At 38.1% G+C, this 25,647-nt stretch overlaps 1 protein-coding gene across 3 annotated transcripts in view; it reads right to left on the reverse strand.

Annotated features, from left to right (window-relative positions):
• Positions 1–25,647, reverse strand: part of LOC128660572 (cAMP-regulated phosphoprotein 21-like) — a 435,858-nt gene that overhangs the window by 324,143 nt on the left and 86,068 nt on the right. The gene's annotated exons all lie outside the window — the stretch shown is intronic.

The following is a 25,647-nucleotide window of genomic DNA, read 5'->3' on the forward strand; positions in this document are numbered from 1 at the left end:
AGATCCACCTGTCTCAAGCTGCCTGCTTCTCTCTAATGAAGGCTGCAGCCGGCTGTTCGAGTCATACTAGCTCCTACGCAAAGAGCTAAAATTAACAATTGCATTATGCGCAGGAGATTACTCACTGCAATTTTAAAAATTTTATATACATTTTGGCACTTTATATGTAAAAAAAAAAAATGACTTGAATCTGCTTTTGCGCTATTACATATATTTATATGATGAAAATTTGATGGACTGGTTAATTTATGAGAGAATCAAACCTTTTTTGAGCACAATTAATATGGCAAAGTGGTTAAAATATGCCTTACTAGCAATATTGAAAGTTAGCATAGTATTTGATAGGCTTGGGAAATATTCTGAGCAAAATGTAAACAAGGAAGAGGTTAGCCACACAGTAATAATGTCTATGGGATGGACTGCTACTGTTTTTATGGACACATGGAGACAGAGCATTCAAATTCTAAAAAGTTTCCAATTTACTTCTATTATCAAATTTGCTTTGTTCCCATTAAAGGGACATGAAACCCAAATTTTTTCTTTCGTGATTTAGAAAGAGCATGGAATTTTAAACAACTTTCTAATTTACTTATATTATCTAATTAGTTTTATTCTCTTGATATTCTTTGCTGAAAAAAAGCAAATAGATAGGCTCAGTAGCTGCTGATTGGTTCCTGCACATAGAAGCCTGGGGTGATTGGCTCACTAGTGTACATTTCTATGTCTTCCATAAAGGATATCTAAAAAATTAAGCTAAATAAATAATAGAAGTAAATTGGAACGTTGTTTAAATTTGTATTCTCTATCTGAATCATGAAAGAAAAAAAAATGGGTTTAGTGTCCCTTTAAATTATTTGTTGAAGTGATACCTAGATGAGCACTACATGGCAGGAAATAATGCTGCCATCTAGTGCTCTGAAAATGGATAACATTTTTGCAAAACTGCTGCCATATATTGCTCCAGAAATGGGCCGGCTTCTAAGCATTTGTGCCTGGTTTTCAGCAAAAGATACCAAAAGAATGAAGACAAATTGATAATAGATGCAAATTAGAAATTTGTTTGAATTTGCATGTTCTATCTAAATCATGAAAGAAAAAAATTGGGATTCCTTTTATATAACATCTGGTAACCTCATTGTGTTTTAAACACTCAATGTAGATCAATAAGCCACATCAAAATAGTATTATCATATTATAAAAAAATAGCAGCTACAAAAGTTTCATATATTTAAGAGTTTCATTGTCTGAAATCCTCAAGCAAACAATAAATAAGACACAATTACAACATTTATACATTCAAACTAAGAGCTAAATAATCCATTGATTTCAGACATTCTTAAATCTGAGAAATAAAGAGATCGATTGATTACTATGTTACCTTTGGTTAACTGTTAGTCATTTTTAAAAATTCACCAATTTTTGGGATAATCACATATTTCATAAATGATTTTATAGATTATACAAAAATCAATCCATCTATTTCTATCTATTATTATAATTTATTTGTATAGAGCCACAAAAAACATAGATACAAAGGTAGCGGTATACAACGAAAAAGGATTGTGGTAAGATACAAATACATAACGGGTTTAACAAAACTAGTACAGAGCCCTGCTCTAATGAGCTTACAGTCTACAGGTTGAGGGTGCAGAGACATAAGGTTTGGGGTAGTTTGTCAAGTGAACTGTAGTGAGTCAAGGCAGGTCAAGATTCCACTCTTGGAAAATGTCACACATACTGCAACTACAAATCCCATGATCTATCTATCTATTTTTCTATCTATTGTATAAAGTTTTATAAAGAAAGAGAGAAGCAGGAATGAGTAATCACTTGAAGAAAATGTTAGTGTTAAAACTCTGTATTGAGACACCTTGTAAAAAGGCAACTGACTAAGCAGGGTATGAAAATACTGTGTGACTGAAATCTCTCAGCAAAGATCATTTTGTTCAAACCATTTTTTTTACTAATATAAAGCTTTGCCAATGCCCCATGATCTGTTTATGTGTATAAGAGAGGGAGCGAGCAAGAGCTACAAACAGACACAAACATATATAGAGAAAGAAAGACAGTTAAAGCAAACAGGTACACAAAATGTTTAGAATCTGTTTGAACAGTATTAAGCTATCATTTCTCAATCTAAAAGAATATAGCTTTGTTTTTTGTTTGCAGATATTTGCAGTGAAATATACTGCAATGTTTACCTATGTAAAATGCTGAAAATTGCCCACGTATACCAGATATATAGGAAGAACAAAATGGCAGTCAAAAATCTGATTTGTTGAACCATTATGCTATAATTTTATGCCCATATGTCTGATTGTGCAAGGTACAGCATTCATGAACTGGTAATGTCTGGACCAATATGAAACATGACATGGCAGATACGTAAATTTCCAGTTAGTTTCTCAATGTCCGTTTGCTGAAATGTGATATTTTTCTAGGCAGATGGCCATGGAACCTTAAGTGTTTCAAATAGGAGATGGTAATTCAAGATTTGTGTTACGGAAACTGTAATTTTGGCATCATCAACTAAAAAGAATTAATAGGATTTAGTTGCAGAGCGGGTAAAGTGGGTAACAGATGGGTAATGTGCTGGAGTAATAGATTTATATCTTTGTAAAAGATAAGAATAAACCATATACATTTAGAGAAACAAAAAAGGATATGATTATTAATATAAAAAAATTACAGTATTTTCAGTCAAAATGTAATATGCATTTAACAACAGTAACTGTGACCATGACTCTCCATATTGAATGTAGGCATAATGCCCTGCTGTCATCTAGAGCTTGTATTAAACCAAACAAAATTACAAAACAATGTGCCATTTTAATTATAAAGAAATAAATGTTGCATTGTAAACAATTGTGCTAATGATTCACAATGGGATAGTAAACAATCCACCCCCCAAACAAAATCATTGTGAAGATCATTTACACATTCATAGAGGTCAAGAGATTTGTTTTTCCATATAAATCTTCAGCAATGTTCCCAGTAAAGCAATGCACCCTGGTAAAGTACTTGAAAATGAGGTTCACAATATCTCACTTTTTTGTTGCCAAATACATTTAAATGCAGACTTCCGATATGCTTATGAAAAAACATAACAGCTTTAAAGTGGTGGTAAACGGAGACATTTAACTTTTCATATTATTCCTGTGAAACAATATACTTATTACATTTGTAAACCGTACTTTAATGTCTCCCATTCTAATAATCCCTTGGCCGCCAATTTGTTTACTTTGACAGGGGGTGGCACAGCCAATAGCAAGAGCTCTTTGTATGTGTATTGAAGCTCATTCTCACACTGATCTTTTCAGATTGTATTGCACTGCAACTGTGTAAGCGATCCGATCAGGAAAAATTGGCTGCACAAGCCCCCTGACAAAATATGAAAAAAAAATGGCGGCCAATGGATTATTAGAATGAGTTACATTAAAGTAAGGTTTTAAAAAATATATTTAGTAATGTAATAATTATATTGTTTCACAGGAATCATTAAAAACTTTTATAATATGAAACATATCTCTTTAAGAGTTTAGCATGGGTGAAAATGTGTCCAAGTCCAGAATCAGTTATCTAAGCTGGGAAATAACTTCTCTTGGCTTACACTAAAGGGACAGAAAGGTCAATATAATTCCATTAGCAAATATGCTTCTAGTAAAAGTGATTACTGTTTTTCTGCAGCATACTCACATATCCTGTGAGGGCCTGTGCACCAGTACTCAAACACCACACCTGCTCCGAGAGTTAACAGTGGCTTATATGACACAAATTACGTCTTCAGAAGCAACACACCACTTCCAGCTATCTGAGCAGGCAAGGTATTCGAATACTGGTGAATAGGCCCTCACGGATATTTGCATATGCCGCTGAAAAAAAGTAATAACTTTTACTAGGAGCATTTTCGCTAAGGGAAGTATATAACAAAAATGCTTATATTTCATATTTAAATACCCCATGCACATTTCAATGATCCCTTTAACAAATAAGTCAAAGAGACTTGGCCATGTTCCCTACATAAATAGGCATTATAAGCTTACTTTATTGAAAAAATATTACCCATGGAGTTTGAATTCTCATTATATTTAATGTGTCTGTGCTGTACCTGACATTTAATTGTGTTACATTCGTAAAATGGGGCAACATATCTCATATAATATATCCAGCAAAGACACTAGGGATCCGATTATATAAAGCTTTCTGGGCTGGTGAAATTCTTAAAGAATACTCGCCAGTACTTCTATTACTCTGGTGGAATTCTATAAAGCCACTTTGTACCCTGAAAACAGGCTGTCTCGCTAAGGGGCGTATACTGCATTTTCGAATAAGGGAGTAGATGCGTACATTAGAAAAGTGGACATTAAAATTCTTATTCTAAAAATGTTACAAAACAAATAATTGAACCATTCACACAAAAATACGCAGGAAAAAAATTGTATTGTTAAAGGGACACTGAACCCATATTTTTTCTTTTGTGATTCAGATAGAGCATGCAATTTTAAGCAACTTTCTAATTTACTCCTATTATCAATTTTTCTTCATTCTCTTGCTATTGTTATTTGAAAAAGAAGGAATCTAAACTTTTTTCTTGGTTCAGTACACTGGACAGCACTTTTTTATTGGTGGATGAATTTATCCACCAATCAGAAAGGACAACCCAGGTTGTTCACCAAAAATGGGCAGGCATCTAAACTTACATTCTTGCATTTCAAATAAAGATACCAAGAGAATAAAGAAAATTTGATAATAGGAGTAAATTAGAAAGTTGCTTAAAATTTCATGTTCTCTCTTAATCACGAAAGAAAAAAATTGGGTTCAGTGTCCCTTTAAGGTACATCAAAAATCGTGACAAAATTATTCACCAAAAAACTTATTTTATCAAAAATATAATATTTGTATATAAATTACACAGGAATAAATCATATTAAATATGCACAGCATAAATTGTAATTTAAGTAAACTCGATGTGAAAAAATCACTGCTATATGCAGAAAGCAGCGTAATGTGACATATTGGCTGCATGATTTTATTTTTTAAAGTTTGCCCCTGCACACTGCTAACTAGTGTCCCTTTCCAGCGAACTCCATTACTTTCAATAGGAGACATCTCGCCACTCACAGGGACTGCCCATTTTTACGATAGTTCCACCAGGGCAGCCCCTGAGAGGTTCACAGAGAAAAACCATCTTTTATCTGGCAAAGTTTATATCATCGGGCACTAGGTTCTCTAAAAACATGCTATGCCTTACATTATTTTATGTTTATAACTAGACAAACACATTTTAATTCCAGTACTAGAATATGGAAGCAGTGTTTATAAAATATTATACATATAGAGCTAAGGACACCCACACGCTAATGAACCAACATCCGTATGCTCTCATGGAAATGAGATGTTTCAAGAACAATATTAAACTGAAAGTTAAGTCAAAAATAGTAAATGAATCAGACTGAGCATATCATTTTAAACAACTTTTCAATTTACTTAATCTTATTTTCTTTGTTATCTTGCTATCCTTTGTTGAAAAGCATACCTCGGTAGGTTCAAAAGCAGAAATGCATTAATGGGAGCTGGTTGCTTATTGGTGGCTGCACATATATGTGTCTTGCTACCCAACGTGCTAAAAAAGCTTACTTCTAGCGCAATTAATGCAGGAGCGGTAGTGCAAACTACCTCTCCACTCTGCAAGTCAGGTGATTAATGACATTGTAATAGGGTTAGAATTAGGTTTAACAATATTCCAGTAGATGTCAGAGAGAGTTGTCTTGCAATCCAAAATTTAGTACCCCAGGGATAAATGTAGCCACCAATAAGCAAGCGCTATCCAGTGTGCTGAACCTAAAATGAGAAAATTAGAAAGTTGCTTAAAATTGCATGCTCTAGCTTAATCACAAAAGAAAAAAATTGGTTTAGTATCCGTTTAATCTACAAAGTACAAGGTGGCCCTCGGTTTACGCTGTTTCAATTTGTGGCGTTTCAGAATAACAACCTTTTTTTTCAGTCATGGGACTGCTATTGAAATGCATTGAAAAGCAGTGCACTAATTAAAATAGCCAGAAGGTGGAGCTGTCCGCTTGTGTTTCAGCAAAGTTAAGCAAGTTTAACAGCCTGAAATTGATCTGTGTACACAGAGCAGACATTAGCTATCGAGCAACAAGATTTAGCAGCCACTTCCCTATTATCTTCTTGTACAGCTGCTTGAGGTGAAGGTGCGTAACTGCCTATTAACCACTGCAGATTGAAATGCATAGAATAGGTGCAGACCCAATATTATCTAACATGCTAACAATGCACAGAACTGCAAGTAAAAAAAACGTTTTGTTCATTAAACTTAGTTTGATGATGATGCAATCTGTTGTGTAATTATTATATTAGGTGATGTTTAGCAAATGTTTTGTTCATTAAACTTAGTTTGATGATGATACAATCTATATTATTAGGTTTATAATGCTGTTTAGCATTTAAAGTCTTCATTTCAAACCTTTAAAAATAATGTATTAGGTGTTACTTATGACAATTTTGAGAGGGGCCTGGAACCTAACTCCCTCACTTCCCATAGACTTACATTATAAACTGGGTTTCAATTTACAACGGTTTCGATTTACAACCTTTCCTCCTAGAACCTAACCCCGCCGTAAACTGAGCGCTACCTGTACTTTCAGTGCAAAACTATACATAACAAAATTGTTCAATATTCTGTAAATACAAAGGCCTTTGTTATCAAGCCGTCAACCTCAAATACGCTGGAATTCCGAAGCGTATTTGTGGCGAGGCTGATTCGCCTTAGTTATCAAGCCCTACACACCGGCAAAAGTAGAATTTAGTGACGTAAGCTTCGATCCGCCGGACGCAGTCAGACACAGATCGATTCTTACGTCACTCCAGATGTTCCGCACACAGGTTCGGCACAATCTGACTACTTTTGCTAGTTATCAAAAAACTAGCAGGTACGCTCGGCACTTTTCCGGCCCAGCGTACCTGGTTTTCAATCCTGGAGGCGGCGGATCCCATAGGAATCAATGGGAGTCTGACCATAGCGAAAGTTCCTGTTCGCTGCTGCCCGACATCCCATTGATTCCTATGGGAGCTGTCTGCACCTAATACCCTAACATGTACCCCGAGTCTAAACACCCCTAATCTGTCCCCCCCTACACCGCCGCAACTAAATAAAGTTATTACCCCCTAAACCGCCGCTCCCGGAGCCCACCACCACTCTAATAAACTGATTAACCCCTAAACCGCCGCTCCCGGACCCTGCCGCCACTCTAATAAATATGTTAACCCCTAAACCGCCACTCCCGGACCCTGCCGTCACCTACATAATACCTATTAACCCCTATCCTGCCCCCCCACACTGCCGCAACTATAATAAAATTATTAACCCCTAAACCTAAGTCTAACCCTAACCCTAACACCCCCCTAACTTAAATATTAATTAAATACATCTAAATATTATAACTCTTATTAACTAAATTAATCCTATTTAAAACTAAATACTTACCTTTAAAATAAACCCTAATCTAGCTACAATATAAATAATAATTATATTGTATCTATTTTAGGATTTATTTTTATTTTACAGGCAAATTTCAATTTATTTTAACTAGGTACAATAGCTATTAAATAGTTATTAACTATTTAATAGCTACCTAGTTAAAATAAAGAGAAATTTACCTGTAAAATAAAAACTAACCTAAGTTACAATTACACCTAACACTACACTATCATTAAATAAATGATTCCTATTTAAAACTAAATACTTACCTGTAAAATAAACCCTAAGATAGCTACAATGTAATTAATAATTACATAAAAGCTATTTTAGGATTTAAATTTATTTTACAGGTAACTTTGTATTTATTTTAGCTAGTTAGAATAGTTATTAAATAGTTATTAACTATTTAATAACTACCTAGCTAAAAGAAATACAAAATTACCTGTAAAATAAATCCTAACCTAAGTTAAAATTAAACCTAACACTACACTATCATTAAATTAATTAAATAAATTATCTACAAATAACTACAATTAAATACAATTAAATAAACTAACTAAAGTACAAAAAATAAAAAAACTAAGTTACAAAAAATAAAAAAAATAAGTTACAAACATTTAAAAAATATTACAACAATTTTAAGCTACTTACACCTAATCTAAGCCCCCTAATAAAATAACAAAGCCCCCCAAAATAAAAAATGCCCTACCCTATTCTACATTAAAAAGTTAACAGCTCTATTACCTTACCAGACCTTAAAGAAGCCTTTTGCGGGGCATGCCACAAAGAATTCAGCTCTTTTGCCTGTAAAAATAAAATACAACCCCCCCCAACATTAAAACCCACCACCCACACACCCCTACTCTAACACAAACCCCCTAAAATAAACCTAACACTACCTCCCTGAAGATCATCCTACCTTTAGCCGTCTTCAGCCAGCCGACCACCGATGGAACAGAAGAAGACATCCGGAGCGGCAGAAGTCATCATCCAAGGGGCGCTGAAGAAGTCTTACATCCGATTGAAGTCAACATCCAGGCGGCGCCGAAGATGTCTTCCATCCGACTGAAGTCATCATCCAGGCGGCGTCTTCAATCTTCATCCACCCGGAGCGGAGCGGAGCCATCTTCAGACTAGCCGACGCGGATCCATCTTCTTCCACCGACGACTGAACGATGAATGACGGTTCCTTTAAGTGACGTCATCCAAGATGGCGTCCCTCGAATTCCGATTGGCTGATAGGAAAAATCTGATTGGCTGATTAAATCAGCCAATCAGATTGAAGTTCAATCCGATTGGCTGATCCAATCAGCCAATCAGATTAAGCTCGCATTCTATTGGCTGTTCCGATCAGCCAATAGAATGCGAGATTAATCTGATTGGCTGATTGGATCAGCCAATCGGATTAAACTTAAAACTGATTGGCTGATTCAATCAGCCAATCAGATTTTCCTACCTTAATTCCGATTGGCTGATAGAATCCTAACAGACAATCGGAATTCGAGGGACGCCATCTTGGGTGACGTCACTTAAAGGAACCGTCATTCGTCGTTCAGTCGTCGGTGGAAGATGATGGCTCCGCGTCGGCTCGTCTGAAGATGGCTCCGCTCCGGATGGATGAAGATTGAAGACGCCGCCTCGATGATAACTTCAATCGGATGGAAGACTTCTTCAGCGCCCCTTGGATGATGACTTCAAGCGGATGGAAGACTTCTTCAGCGCCCCTTGGATGAAGACTTCGGCCATTAACCCCTAAACCTAAGGGTTAGACTTAGGTTTAGGGGTTAATAATTTTATTATAGTTTGCCGTGGTATAGGGGGGGCAGGATAGGGGTTAATAAATTTATTATAGGTGGCGACAGTGTAGGGGGGGCAGATTAGGGGTTAATAAGTTTAATATAGGTGGCGGCGGGGTCCGGGAGCGGCGGTTTAGGGGTTAAACAGTTTATTTAGTTGCGATGGGGTCCGGGATCGGCAGGATAGGGGTTAATACATTTATTATAGGTGGCGGTGGTATAGGGGGGCAGGATAGGGGTTACTAGGTATAATGTAGGTGGCAGTGGGCTCCGGGAGCATCGGTTTAGGGGTTAATAACTTTATTTAGTTGCGGGGGGCTCCGGTATAGGGGGTAGAACAGTGTAGTTTAGTGTGGGTGCTTAGTGACAGGCTAGCAATAAAGCTGGGAAAAAGCCGAAGAGCAGCGAGATCGGATGAGTGATAACTATCACAGTCCGCTGCTCATCGCCCCGTACTTGGTGCGCGGCTTTTTGACAGCTTTATTGATAACTTTGGCGAGATTATTCAGGTCCGCAGCGGCGATGGTAGGCGAGCTTAGGTGCGCGTATTGGGGCCGGCGATGGCAGGTAAGTAGACACGTTGATAACTAGAGGCCACTGTATCAAAGCAGAAAAATAAACGCACAAATTGTTAAACTAACCTGTATCTTGTATAAATTTAAATATGTATATGTTTGACTAAATGTTAAGGTAATTTAACAAGATATTCTGTTGACAATAAAACAAAAAGTCATCCCATTCATGCAGAGATGAATTTTACTTTTAAATAAAATTCTGATATTAAATTTGTTTTTAAATTAATTTAGAGAAATTATTGGAAAAAGGAATTGAACTTTGGTAGTTTAAGATTGTAATAAATATATTTTAAGAAACAGTTTTTCTATAAATGAGTATTTTTAGCTAAGTTTACCATGATCTTTCATAAATTAAAAACTATTCTGGAATTATTTGATGCACGTTTGTAGATAATGTTTAACAATATATAATTCTGAATTAAACCAATGGGCCATACACATTTAAAGAGAATGAAAAAAGGTAACCTTTACAAAAATTATCAGTAAATTAAAATGTTTCTAATTTTCTACATTGGAATTTATTGTAGTAACTACTGAAATCATTGCTAATGATAAATCCATTCTCTAAGATCTACACTTTAGGGGCCTATTTATCAATGTGCGAGCAGACATGATACGAAGTAGCGTATCATGTCCGTCGCTCATCGATAAATGCCGACAGCATACGCTGTCGGCATTTATCATTGCACCAGCAGTTCTTGTGAACTGCTGGTTTAATGCCACCCCCTGCAGATTCGCGGCTAATCGGCCGCTAGCAGGTGGTGTCAATCAACCCGATCGTATCTGATCGGGTTTGATTTCTGTCCGCAGCCTCAGAGCAGGCGAACAAGTTATGGAGCTGGATAAATACGGAGCTTGAATTGATATATATGCCTCCATATCTGGAAGTTGTGTTATATATAATTATATAAATTCTAGTATTTCATCAACTGAAATTAAGCAACTCCATTTAATGGGACAGTCAACACCAAAAATGTTATTGTTTAAAAAGATAGATAGTCCCTTTATTTATTATTCCCCAGTGTTGCATTACCAACACTGTTATATTATATACTTTATACCTTGATGATTACCTTGTATCTAAGCTTCTGCAGATGGCCTTCTTATCTCAGACTTTTTGACAAACTTGCATTTCAGGCAATTAGTGCTGACTCTTAAATAACTCCACTGGAGTGAACACAATCTTATCTATATGGCATAAATGAACAAACAGTACATGTTATTAGCTATTCACAGCCAGAGAGTGAGATAAGAGGTGGACTGCAGAGTCTTAGAAATCAGCCTATGAGCCTATGTTTAGCCTTTAACAAAAAAAAACAAGAGAAAAAAACAAATTTGATGATAAAAGTAAATTGGAAATTTGTTTAAAATTGCATACCCTATGTGAATCATGAAGGTTTATATTTGGACTTTACTATCCCCTAAATAAGAATGTATTGTTTCACAAATTACAATACCATAAGGCACTGAATACATTATTCATTTGAATTTTTGTGAAGTTCAAGAGCATTTAGTCAAAGAGTTTCAGAAGATAAATTCTGTGTCAGTATATTAATTGTATACACTAGCATGTTATAACCCAGGGCTGAGCATAATAAAGCAGGTTCAGGAAGCTGGGGTGGAGTTTAGTGATCTGTGGGAGGTGTTGAGTAGAGTCTGCCCAGGCCCTTTTTAATGGGTGCACATTACTAATAATAATTAATCTATCCAACCATTCATTAATTTATTTATGTCACAGATTCACAAAAGTACTGGAGTTAACAAACATATAAACTATAAAAACTAAACTGAAATACTCATAAATCATACCTTTCACACATAATTTACAGCTTAGACTACAGAGTCATGATCAAATTTGTCTTATGGAAAAATATGTAGCTACTTATTGACAGCTTCAAGTATAAATGTGTATGCTTGACTAAAGAATGATGCCGCATTGCATTCCACTACTCAGTTGGCTAATAATCAGGTCAGAGGCTGCATGGGAGATGCAGAGTTACATAAATAAGAATAATATAGTTGGATAGATAGATGGCTGGATAGACAGATAGATTTGTTGCAGCATGTTTATGCAAAGGGCAGTGTTAATATATATATATATATATATATATATATATATATATATATATATATATATATATATATATATATATATATATATATTGATCAGAACTTTTCATTGGATATACAAAACAATTAAAGGGTCAGCAAACATCCACCATGTGTAACCCACAGTTACAACAAAAGATTTTAAACAACTTTCCAATTTACATCTATTGTCTAATTTGTTTTGTTTTCTTTGTATTCTTTGTTGAAAAAGATACCTAGGTAGGCTCAGGAGCTGCTGATTGGCTGCACATATATGCCACATTAACTGACACAATGAGCCCCTATTTAAGAAAGGTCTTGCGGACCTGAACCGACAGTGCGGATCAGGTCCGCAAGACCTCGCTGAATGTGGAGAGCAATACGCTCTCCGCATTTAACATTGCACCAGCAGCTCACAAGAGCTGCTGGTGCAACGCCGCCCCCTGCTGACTCTCAACCAATGGGCCGCCAGCAGGGAGCTGTCAATCAACCTGATTGTACTCGATCGGGTTGATTTCTGGCGATTCCTGTCCGCCTGCTCAGAGCAGGCGGACAGGGTTATGAAGCAGCAGTCTTTAGACCGCTGCTTCATAACTTGTGTTTCTGGCGAGTCTGAAGACTCGCCAGAAACACGGGCCGTCAAGCTCCATCCGGAGCTTGATAGATAGGCCCCAATGTGTTAACTAGTTTCCAGTAATGCACTGCTCCTTCTTCAACAAAGAATACCAAGACAATTAAGGAAATTCGATAATAGAAGTAAATTGGAAAGTTGTCTAAAATTGTATTCTCTTTCAGAATCACGAAAGAAAGAAAAAATTGGGTTTCATGTCCCTTTAACCTGAGTGTCCCTTTAAGTTTAAAAATGAAAAGTCACCATTTTTTACATAATCTTTTAATTTTAAATAATTCTATGATAACATTTTATTCCCAGATCCATTAGCGTTCTATGGGAGTGTGACAGCAGAGAGAGATGCAGCCCACTTAAAGGCTGCTGCCCTTTTCTACCCTCCTACACTTGCTCATGAGTAAGCTGAATGTGTGTGTGATTTGAAAGAACGCTCATGCACTTGATTAGTAGCGGACCTATAGAATAGAGGGCCCTCGTGCAAACATTTTTTTGCCCCCTCCCCCAAAGGTAACTCAGTAGGAAGTAACAACAATAATATACATACTGCTATAGAAACATAGAGCATAGAAACATAGAAACATAGAAACATAGAAACATAGAAACATAGAAACATAGAAACATAGAAACATAGAAACATAGAAACATAGAAACATAGATATTGACGGCAGATAAGAGCCATAGGCCCAGCAAGTCTGCCCCACCTTACCTAACAGTATAAACTTATCTAGTTCGTAGGATAGCCCTATGCTTGTCCCATGCATTTTTAAAGTCCCCCACAGTGTTTGTTGCTACTACCTCTTGAGGAAGTTTATTCCATAAATCAATCACTCTTTCTGTAAAGAAGTGCTTCCTCAAATTACTCCTGAATCTACTACCCTTTAGCTTGAGCTCATGACCCCTTGTTCTTGAATTTTCCATTTTATGTAAAATACCCACAGCCTCAGTTTTACTAAACCCTTTAATGTACTTGAAAGTTGCTATCATATCACCTCTTTCCCTTCTCTCCTCTAAGCTATACATATTTAGGTCATTGAGCCTATCCTGGTAAGTTTTATTTTTTAGACCATGTACCATTTTGGTAGCCCTCCTTTGCACAGATTCAAGTTTGTTAATATCCTTCTGAAGATATGGCCTCCAGAACTGCACACAATACTCAAGATGAGGCCTAACTAATGATCTATAAAGTGGCATAAGAACCTTACTATTTCTGCTGCAAATACCTCTACCAATACATCCAAGCATTCTGCTAGCCTTACTCGCTGCCTTACTACATTGTTTACTAAGTTTTAAATCATCTGAAATAATAATTCCCAAGTCCTGTTCCTCGTCTGTAACAGTCAGTAAAGTGTCATTGAGTCTGTAATTAACATTTGGATTTTTCTTCCCTAAATGCATTATTTTACACTTTGCTGTGTTAAACTTTAGATCCCAGTCGTTTGTCCAATCCTCCAATTGTTGTATATCACTTCTCATTTTGTCTACCCCCCCTGGAACATCCACTCTGTTGCAAATTTTTGTATCATCTGCAAAGAGACATACTTTCCCCTGTAGCCCTTTGCTGATATCGCAGATAAATATGTTAAACAAAACAGGCCCCAGAACTGACCCCTGAGGAACATGTTTAATGAATTGAAGGGTGGAAGAATGCACTGACAGACCTTTTTCACAAGCCTATGGGATTGATTTATCAAAGCCTTCAACAGGCTTTGCACCCCCTACAACTGTAGGTTCTCACAGTTCGTATTTAACAAGCAGAGGTCATCAGACCGCTGCTTCCCTAACCTTGCGCGCAAAAAAGCGTTTGTGTGCAATGCTGAATTCCAGCAGCGGAATTCAGCCCGCCAGAGACGAGCAGAGGCAGAAAGGAGTGCATATGTGCGCCCCTGTCCATCGCAGATTGATAAATCGACCCCTATGTATAGCCTGGCTGCTATGGGCCTCCCAACACTTGGGCCCTGGTGCAATTGCACCTGCTGCACCAATGGTAGTTCCACCCCTGCACTTCATGTATGTCCAGCGAACTGAAATTGTGCTATCTTGCCTCTATTCTATAGAGCAGCACTATAGGTAACCAGGAGATTGTCAACAAGGCAGCCTTCTTCAATTTTTCAAGAGATAACCATGCTTTAAGCTTTAGACATATTTGTAAATAAATTGCATTCATATTTAATGTTGATATAAGCACAGCACACATGAAGTGCACATGGTGTTTTATAACATTAAAGGGACATGAAACCCCCAAAATATATTTTGTGATTCAGACAGAGCATACTATTTTAAAACAGTTTCCAATTTACTTCTATTATAAAATTTGCTGTGTTCCCTTGTTATTCTTTGTTGAAGAGATACCTAGGTAAATGTCTGTAGCCCTACATGAAAATAAATAGTGCTGCCATCTAGTGCTCTTGCAAATTGGATAACATTCTTGCACAACTGCTGCCATATAGTGCTCTAGACACGTGCATGAGCTTAAATCCTTGCTTTTCTACAAAAGATACCAAGAGACGAAGAAAATCTGATAATAAAAGTAAATTAGAAATTTGTTTAAAATTGCATGCTCTATCTGAATCATTAAAGAACATTTTGGGTTTCGAGTCCCTTTAAATACATATATATATATAGGAATACCTATTTATAAATACTTAGAACATATTTCCCTATGTGAACACAGTTAAACATTTTATTAAATGATTTTTTTTTTTGTTTTCTGCTTCTTAACTGCAATACACTTGTCTATATATGTATACATATGTATTTATGTGTTTGTATGTGTATATGCCTGTAAATACATATATACACATATAAATACCTAAATACATATATACACATATAAATACCTAAATACATATATACACATATAAATACCTAAATACATATATACACATATAAATACCTAAATACATATATACACATATAAATACCTAAATACATATATATACATATAAATACCAAAATACATATATACACATATAAATACCTAAATACATATATACACATATAAATACCTAAATACATATATATACATATAAATACCAAAATACATATATACACATATAAATACCTAAATATATATATATACACATATAAATACCTAAATACATATGTACACACATATATAAATATCGATATATACATACATATACATATTTAGACATGTATATGTATGTATCTCTATGTTAAAGCCCTGAGACCTTATATGTTTGAGCCCGTATAACTTTTAAATGCAATATTTTTTTAATATTTCTTATCAGACTGTTATTATGAGTGTAACTGTACTTTTAAATGCTTACCTAACCTACAATGTACGTCAATTAAATACCCTCAGAGGGGATAAACACAAATCCAGACACATTGCACCTTCCTAGCAGAATACAGCCAGTGGGGAAATCATCACCAGCAAATGCAATAGGGGCCAATCACCCATCTAATCACCTGCCATATTCTGTTCAAGAGCTGTAATGCGTGAAGCTCCCGAGCATGATTTAAACTTTGGGTTTAACTTCTTTGTTACCTATGGTCTGTAATGCATACGTTACATACTGTACTTCAATGAATTAGAGCATATCCTTTTTGCATACAATGTCCCTTTAAGCAAGTAAATATCTAGTAGTTTGGATAATAAAATGGGTTATTATAAACATAAAATGAGAAAACAGATGTAATGCACAGAAAAAAAAATTATAAGGAAAGTGACTTAACCGATTGCGTTTTCTCAAGTGAGCTAACCCGACATGAAAATACAAATATTTTACATTCCATTGTTCTTCACATAAAAGAATATGTTCTATTTATTCATAAATATATATTTATACATGATGATTTGTTGGTAAAAAAAAAAAAATATATATATATATAGATCCAGTAGTACCAGCACTCACTATTTAGTTGCAGCGTCGGGGTGCTCCCAAAAGTTAAATAACAGAATTTATGTTTACCTGATAAATTACTTTCTCCAACGGTGTGTCCGGTCCACGGCGTCATCCTTACTTGTGGGATATTCTCTTCCCCAACAGGAAATGGCAAAGAGCCCAGCAAAGCTGGTCACATGATCCCTCCTAGGCTCCGCCTACCCCAGTCATTCGACCGACGTTAAGGAGGAATATTTGCATAGGAGAAACCATATGGTACCGTGGTGACTGTAGTTAAAGAAAATAAATTATCAGACCTGATTAAAAAAACCAGGGCGGGCCGTGGACCGGACACACCGTTGGAGAAAGTAATTTATCAGGTAAACATAAATTCTGTTTTCTCCAACATAGGTGTGTCCGGTCCACGGCGTCATCCTTACTTGTGGGAACCAATACCAAAGCTTTAGGACACGGATGAAGGGAGGGAGCAAATCAGGTCACCTAAATGGAAGGCACCACGGCTTGCAAAACCTTTCTCCCAAAAATAGCCTCAGAAGAAGCAAAAGTATCAAACTTGTAAAATTTGGTAAAAGTGTGCAGTGAAGACCAAGTCGCTGCCCTACATATCTGATCAACAGAAGCCTCGTTCTTGAAGGCCCATGTGGAAGCCACAGCCCTAGTGGAATGAGCTGTGATTCTTTCGGGAGGCTGCCGTCCGGCAGTCTCGTCAGCCAATCTGTGCAACTAAAAACAAAACTTTCCAAGATAATAACTTAATATCAACGGAATGCAAGGGTTCAAACGGAACCCCCTGAAGAACTGAAAGAACTAAATTGAGACTCCAAGGAGGAGTCAAAGGTTTGTAAACAGGCTTAATTCTAACCAGAGCCTGAACAAAGGCTTGAACATCTGGCACAGCGGCCAGCTTTTTGTGAAGTAACACAGACAAGGCAGAAATCTGTCCCTTCAGGGAACTTGCAGATAATCCTTTTTCCAATCCTTCTTGAAGGAAGGATAGAATCCTAGGAATCTTAACCTTGTCCCAAGGGAATCCTTTAGATTCACACCAACAGATATATTTTTCCCAAATTTTGTGGTAAATCTTTCTAGTTACAGGCTTTCTGGCCTGAACAAGAGTATCGATAACAGAATCTGAGAATCCTCGCTTCGATAAGATCAAGCGTTCAATCTCCAAGCAGTCAGCTGGAGTGAAACCAGATTCGGATGTTCGAACGGACCCTGAACAAGAAGGTCTCGTCTCAAAGGTAGCTTCCAAGGAGGAGCCGATGACATATTCACCAGATCTGCGTACCAAGTCCTGCGTGGCCACGCAGGAGCTATCAAGATCACCGACGCCCTCTCCTGATTGATCCTGGCTACCAGCCTGGGGATGAGAGGAAACGGCGGGAACACATAAGCTAGTTTGAAGGTCCAAGGTGCTACTAGTGCATCCACTAGAGCCGCCTTGGGATCCCTGGATCTGGACCCGTAGCAAGGAACTTTGAAGTTCTGACGAGAGGCCATCAGATCCATGTCTGGAATGCCCCACAGCTGAGTGACTTGGGCAAAGATTTCCGGATGGAGTTCCCACTCCCCCGGATGCAATGTCTGACGACTCAGAAAATCCGCTTCCCAATTTTCCACTCCTGGGATGTGGATAGCAGACAGGTGGCAGGAGTGAGACTCCGCCCATAGAATGATTTTGGTCACTTCTTCCATCGCCAGGGAACTCCTTGTTCCCCCCTGATGGTTGATGTACGCAACAGTTGTCATGTTGTCTGATTGAAACCGTATGAACTTGGCCCTCGCTAGCTGAGGCCAAGCCTTGAGAGCATTGAATATCGCTCTCAGTTCCAGAATATTTATCGGTAGAAGAGATTCTTCCCGAGACCAAAGACCCTGAGCTTTCAGGGATCCCCAGACCGCGCCCCAGCCCATCAGACTGGCGTCGGTCGTGACAATGACCCACTCTGGTCTGCGGAATGTCATCCCTCGTGACAGGTTGTCCAGGGACAGCCACCAACGGAGTGAGTCTCTGGTCCTCTGATTTACTTGTATCTTCGGAGACAAGTCTGTATAGTCCCCATTCCACTGACTGAGCATGCACAGTTGTAATGGTCTTAGATGAATGCGTGCAAAAGGAACTATGTCCATTGCCGCTACCATCAACCCGATCACTTCCATGCACTGAGCTATGGAAGGAAGAGGAACGGAATGAAGTATCCGACAAGAGTCTAGAAGTTTTGTTTTTCTGGCCTCTGTCAGAAAAATCCTCATTTCTAAGGAGTCTATTATTGTTCCCAAGAAGGGAACCCTTGTTGACGGAGATAGAGAACTCTTTTCCACGTTCACTTTCCATCCGTGAGATCTGAGAAAGGCCAGGACAATGTCCGTGTGAGCCTTTGCTTGAGGAAGGGACGACGCTTGAATCAGAATGTCGTCCAAGTAAGGTACTACAGCAATGCCCCTTGGTCTTAGCACAGCTAGAAGGGACCCTAGTACCTTTGTGAAAATCCTTGGAGCAGTGGCTAATCCGAAAGGAAGCGCCACGAACTGGTAATGTTTGTCCAGGAATGCGAACCTCAGGAACCGATGATGTTCCTTGTGGATAGGAATATGTAGATACGCATCCTTTAAATCCACCGTGGTCATGAATTGACCTTCCTGGATGGAAGGAAGAATAGTTCGAATGGTTTCCATCTTGAACGATGGAACCTTGAGAAACTTGTTTAAGATCTTGAGATCTAAGATTGGTCTGAACGTTCCCTCTTTTTTGGGAACTATAAACAGATTGGAGTAGAACCCCATCCCTTGTTCTCTTAATGGAACGGGATGAATCACTCCCATTTTTAACAGGTCTTCTACACAATGTAAGAATGCCTGTCTTTTTATGTGGTCTGAAGACAACTGAGACCTGTGGAACCTCCCCCTTGGGGGAAGTCCCTTGAATTCCAGAAGATAACCTTGGGAGACTATTTCTAGCGCCCAAGGATCCAGAACATCTCTTGCCCAAGCCTGAGCGAAGAGAGAGAGTCTGCCCCCCACCAGATCCGGTCCCGGATCGGGGGCCAACATTTCATGCTGTCTTGGTAGCAGTGGCAGGTTTCTTGGCCTGCTTTCCCTTGTTCCAGCCTTGCATTGGTCTCCAAGCTGGCTTGGCTTGAGAAGTATTACCCTCTTGCTTAGAGGACGTAGCACTTTGGGCTGGTCCGTTTCTACGAAAGGGACGAAAATTAGGTTTATTCTTTGCCTTGAAAGGCCGATCCTGAGGAAGGGCGTGGCCCTTACCCCCAGTGATATCCGAGATAATCTCTTTCAAGTCAGGGCCAAACAGCGTTTTCCCCTTGAAAGGAATGTTAAGTAACTTGTTCTTGGAAGACACATCAGCCGACCAAGATTTCAACCAAAGCGCTCTGCGCGCCACAATAGCAAACCCAGAATTCTTAGCCGCTAACCTAGCCAATTGCAAAGTGGCGTCTAGGGTGAAAGAATTAGCCAATTTGAGAGCATTGATTCTGTCCATAATCTCCTCATAAGGAGGAGAATCACTGTCGACCGCCTTTATCAGCTCATCGAACCAGAAACATGCGGCTGTAGCGACAGGGACAATGCATGAAATTGGTTGTAGAAGGTAACCCTGCTGAACAAACATCTTTTTAAGCAAACCTTCTAATTTTTTATCCATAGGATCTTTGAAAGCACAACTATCCTCTATGGGTATAGTGGTGCGTTTGTTTAAAGTGGAAACCGCTCCCTCGACCTTGGGGACTGTCTGCCATAAGTCCTTTCTGGGGTCGACCATAGGAAACAATTTTTTAAATATGGGGGGAGGGACGAAAGGAATACCGGGCCTTTCCCATTCCTTATTAACAATGTCCGCCACCCGCTTGGGTATAGGAAAAGCTTCTGGGAGCCCCGGCACCTCTAGGAACTTGTCCATTTTACATAGTTTCTCTGGGATGACCAACTTGTCACAATCATCCAGAGTGGATAATACCTCCTTAAGCAGAATGCGGAGATGTTCCAACTTAAATTTAAATGCAATCACATCAGGTTCAGCTTGTTGAGAAATGTTCCCTGAATCAGTAATTTCTCCCTCAGACAAAACCTCCCTGGCCCCATCAAACTGAGTTAGGGGCCCTTCAGAAATATTAATATCAGCGTCGTCATGCTCTTCAGTATCTAAAACAGAGCAGTCGCGCTTACGCTGATAAGTGTTCATTTTGGCTAAAATGTTTTTGACAGAATTATCCATTACAGCCGTTAATTGTTGCATAGTAAGGAGTATTGGCGCGCTAGATGTACTAGGGGCCTCCTGAGTGGGCAAGACTCGTGTAGACGAAGGAGGGAATGATGCAGTACCATGCTTACTCCCCTCACTTGAGGAATCATCTTGGGCATCATTGTCATTGTCACATAAATCACATTTATTTAAATGAATAGGAATTCTGGCTTCCCCACATTCAGAACACAGTCTATCTGGTAGTTCAGACATGTTAAACAGGCATAAACTTGATAACAAGTACAAAAAACGTTTTAAAATAAAACCGTTACTGTCACTTTAAATTTTAAACTGAACACACTTTATTACTGCAAATGCGAAAAAACATGAAGGAATTGTTCAAAATTCACCAAATTTTCACCACAGTATCTTAAAGCCTTAAAAGTATTGCACACCAAATTTGGAAGCTTTAACCCTTAAAATAACGGAACCGGAGCCGTTTTGAACTTTAACCCCTTACAGTCCCTGGTATCTGCTTTGCTGAGACCCAACCAAGCCCCAAGGGGAATACGATACCAAATGACGCCTTCAGAAAGTCTTTTCTAAGTATCAGAGCTCCTCTCACATGCGACTGCATGCCATGCCTCTCAAAAACAAGTGCGCAACACCGGCGCGAAAATGAGGCTCTGCCTATGCTTTGGGAAAGCCCCTAAAGAATAAGGTGTCTAAAATAGTGCCTGCCGATATTATTATATCAAAATACCCAGATAAAATGATTCCTCAAGGCTAAATATGTGTTAATAATCAATCGATTTAGCCCAAAAAAAGTCTACAGTCTTAATAAGCCCTTTTTGAAGCCCTTATTTACAATCGTAATAAACATGGCTTACCGGATCCCAGAGGGAAAATGACAGCTTCCAGCATTACATCGTCTTGTTAGAATGTGTCATACCTCAAGCAGCAAGAGACTGCTCACTGTTCCCCCAACTGAAGTTAATTGCTCTCAACAGTCCTGTGTGGAACAGCCATGGATTTTAGTGACGGTTGCTAAAATCATTTTCCTCATACAAACAGAAATCTTCATCTCTTTTCTGTTTCTGAGTAAATAGTACATACCAGCACTATTTCAAAATAACAAACTCTTGATTGAATAATAAGAACTACAGTTAAACACTAAAAAACTCTAAGCCATCTCCGTGGAGATGTTGCCTGTACAACGGCAAAGAGAATGACTGGGGTAGGCGGAGCCTAGGAGGGATCATGTGACCAGCTTTGCTGGGCTCTTTGCCATTTCCTGTTGGGGAAGAGAATATCCCACAAGTAAGGATGACGCCGTGGACCGGACACACCTATGTTGGAGAAATATATATTAAGGGTTCCAATGAACAGAGGCACTTGCCGGTATAGTGAACAAAGTGTTTTTTATTCTTATCACATCAGAATATGATAAGAATAAAAAACACTTTGTTCACTATACCGGCGAGTGCCTCTGTTCATTGGAACCCTTAATATATATATATATATATATATATATATATATATATATATATATATATATATATATATATATATATATATACCTATATATAGATGTTTGTATATTGGTGTGTGTATAAATATAATTTTATGTATATATATATATATATATATATATATATATATATATATATATTATTCACCCCCCTTGGCATTTTTCATGTTTTGTTGCCTCACAACCTGGAATTAACATGGATTGTTTGAGGATTTGCATCATTTAATTTACAGAACATGCCCACAACTTTGAAGATTTTTTTTTTTTTTTGTGAAGCAAACAACAAATAGGACAAAATAACAGAAAAAGTCAATGTGCATAACTATTCACCCCCCTAAAGTCAATACTTTGTAGAGCCAACTTTTGCAGCAATCACACCTCCATGTCGCTTTGGATAAGTCTCTATGAGCTTGCCACATGTTACCACTGGGAATGTTGCCCATTCCTTCTTGCAAAACTGCTCCAGCTCCTTCAAGTTGGATGGTTTGCGCTTGTGAACAGCAATCTTTAAGTCTGACCACAGATTTTCTATTGGATTGAGGTCTGGGCTTTGACTAGGCCATTCCAACACATTTACATGTTTCCCCTTAAACCTCTCAAGTGTTGCTTTAGCAGTGTGTTTGGGGTCATTGTCCTGCTGGAAGGTGAACCTCCGTCCTAGCGCCAGACATAGCATTTTCTTTGATGGCCGAAAAGTTCAATTTTTGTCTCATCAGACCAGAGCACCTTCCTCCATACATTTTGGGAGTCTCCCACATGCCTTTTCGCAAACTCAAAACGTGCCATTTTGTTTTTTGCTGAAAGTAATGGCTTTCTTCTGGCCACTCTGCCATAAAGCCCAACTCTATAGAGCGTGCGGCTTATTGTCATCCTATGTACAGATACTCCAGTCTCTGCTGTGGAACTCTGCAGCTCCTCCAGGGTTACCCTAGATCTCTGTGCTGCTTCTCTGATTAATGCCCTCCTTGCCCGGTCCGTGAGTTTTGGTGGGCAGCCGTCTCTTGGCAGGTTTGCTGTTGTGCCATGTTCTTTCCATTTGGTTATGATAGATTTGATGGTGCTCCTGGGGATCATCAAAGATTTGGATATTTTTTTATAACCTAACCCTGACTTGTACTTCTCAACAACATTGTCCCTTACTTGTTTGGAGAGTTCCTTGGTCTTCATGGCAGTGTTTGGTTAGTGGTGCCTCTTGCTTAGGTGTTGCAGCCTCTGGGGCCTTTCAAAAAAGGTGTGTATATGTAATGACAGATCATGTGACACTTAGATTGCACACAGGTGGACATCATTTCACTAATTATGTGACTTCTGAAGGTAATTGGTTGCACCAGAACTTTTAATGGGCTTCATAAAAAAGGGGGTGAATACATAAGCACATGACAATTTTCTGTTTTCTATTTCTAAAAAATAGTTTTATGTATATATTTTTCTCATTTCACTTCACCAACTTAGACTATTGTGTTCTGATCCATCACATAAAATTCAGATTAATAAAACATTGAACTTAAGGCTGTAATGTAACAAAATAGGTAAAAAGTCAAGGGGGCTGAATACTTTTGCAAGGCATTGTGTGTATATATATATATATATATATATATATATATATATCCTCCATGTGTATCTGCACTCTCAATGTCCAATAGTCGCCAACCAGGGTGCCAGATCAGTAAGTATTCATAGTAATCTGCAACATAGGACTGCACTCACTGGATTTATGTAAAAAATCTCTTTAATTAGGTAACGTTTCGGAGCACGCAGGCTCCTTCCTCAGACCAATACAAAACATGCAACTAAACACTGTGTCTTATAAACATATTGTGCCCCACCCACCACCAAATTAACTGTGAATTGCGCCAAAACTGGGGTTGTCATAGTGATAACCCCTAACCCCCTCAGTGTTACCATACTACTAATCAAACAATTCCTAGGATAATTCATAAAAGCTTCAAAGTTGTATAGGTGGTACAATAAATGCATGAGCCACAAAAAGTGCCTATTACTAAATGTAAAGCTAAACATCCATGTGTTCCAGTACATACATAAATGGATTACTTAGATAAGAGATATATGACTGCCAAAACATTTCATATTGGTGTAAATTAGACCTTCATATGTGATATATAGACATATAGATATATATGGCAGTACAGCAGTGCATTACACATAGTCACATTGGTTATACATGTATTAGTCATTACATCAGAGTAGCACTGTGTAACCCTCTTATTGTGTTTGAACTGTGAGTTCATATTAACGTTTATGATATGCCGTTCCCACTAGGTGATAATGTATCTGCAGCTGATCTCTATTCAATCAAAATTAGGGACTCGTACTGTAAACCCTTAAAGCAGCATTATCACTCTTACCTTATGTATTACTTTATAATATGTCTGTATATATTGTGTTTTAAGGTCAGATTAGGCTCCCACTCTTCTGTAGGACAGATCGTTGCATGAACAAAAACGTAGCTAAAAGAACGGGCCACTAGATTGTATTAGGCGCCCAGAGAAGCAGCTCCGGCGCCCGTACTGCTCATTAGCATAGCGCATGGCTAATTTACATAAGTTGATGACGTATGCGCGTGTATCTGCGCGTCGTCATGGTGACCCAGCAGGGCGTTAGGCAATATGCGATCGTGACCGCTTGTGTTACATCGTGTTAGCTATAGTCAAAGCCTTAATATGGGACACACTTAAAGGAATATTCCTTTAGCAAGGGCATACAAAATAAAAAATAAAGATTTAAAATTTATATTTCACACTGAGTGGGCTGAGAGCATCGTAATGGATGTATATATATGTGTGTGTCACCACTGTATTACTGACATACATCTAAGTGTCTCATAAGGCTAACCACATTATGTATAAAGTTTGTACATATACTTTAAGTTAGGCACACTAAGAATGACAGAGAGACCTTATCCCCTGTAATGTTGATAACAAAAATAATCAAGTAGCAATCCATAGAAATGCAGAAGGCTGTGTAAATCTTTGTAGCCTATTCAACAATAAAACAGCCATAGGGTTAGACTACGTGTGGGGTCAGTTCAGATAGAACTGAAAGTTTTTTACATTAACACATATGTGTATACAAATGTTTAATAATAGTACAGTCTAGGACCTTGTGCCTGGACCCTCATGAGTCCATTCAGTAAAACCTCAAAATATATCATTGGTTTACTGTTATAAATGGCAATCAAAGTGACATCACATTCTCCCGAATAGCTTAGTATAGGTTTAGCAATATAGTGTTATTAGATTGTTAATGTCTTTAGGTAAAAAAAAGTCTGTATCAGTCCTACTGAAAACAGATCCTGTGTTAGGTTGCCAGGAACAAACACAGTGTACTCCAACTAGTTCAAGAATACCATAGGTGTCCCATTAATACCCATATGTCACGTATTAAAGTGACCTGCTTCCATCACTAAGTAGCCAACACACAGGCCCATAAATGACACTTAA

This window comes from Bombina bombina, chromosome 5, assembly GCF_027579735.1.
Source record: "Bombina bombina isolate aBomBom1 chromosome 5, aBomBom1.pri, whole genome shotgun sequence".
NCBI classification, from domain to species: domain Eukaryota; kingdom Metazoa; phylum Chordata; class Amphibia; order Anura; family Bombinatoridae; genus Bombina; species Bombina bombina.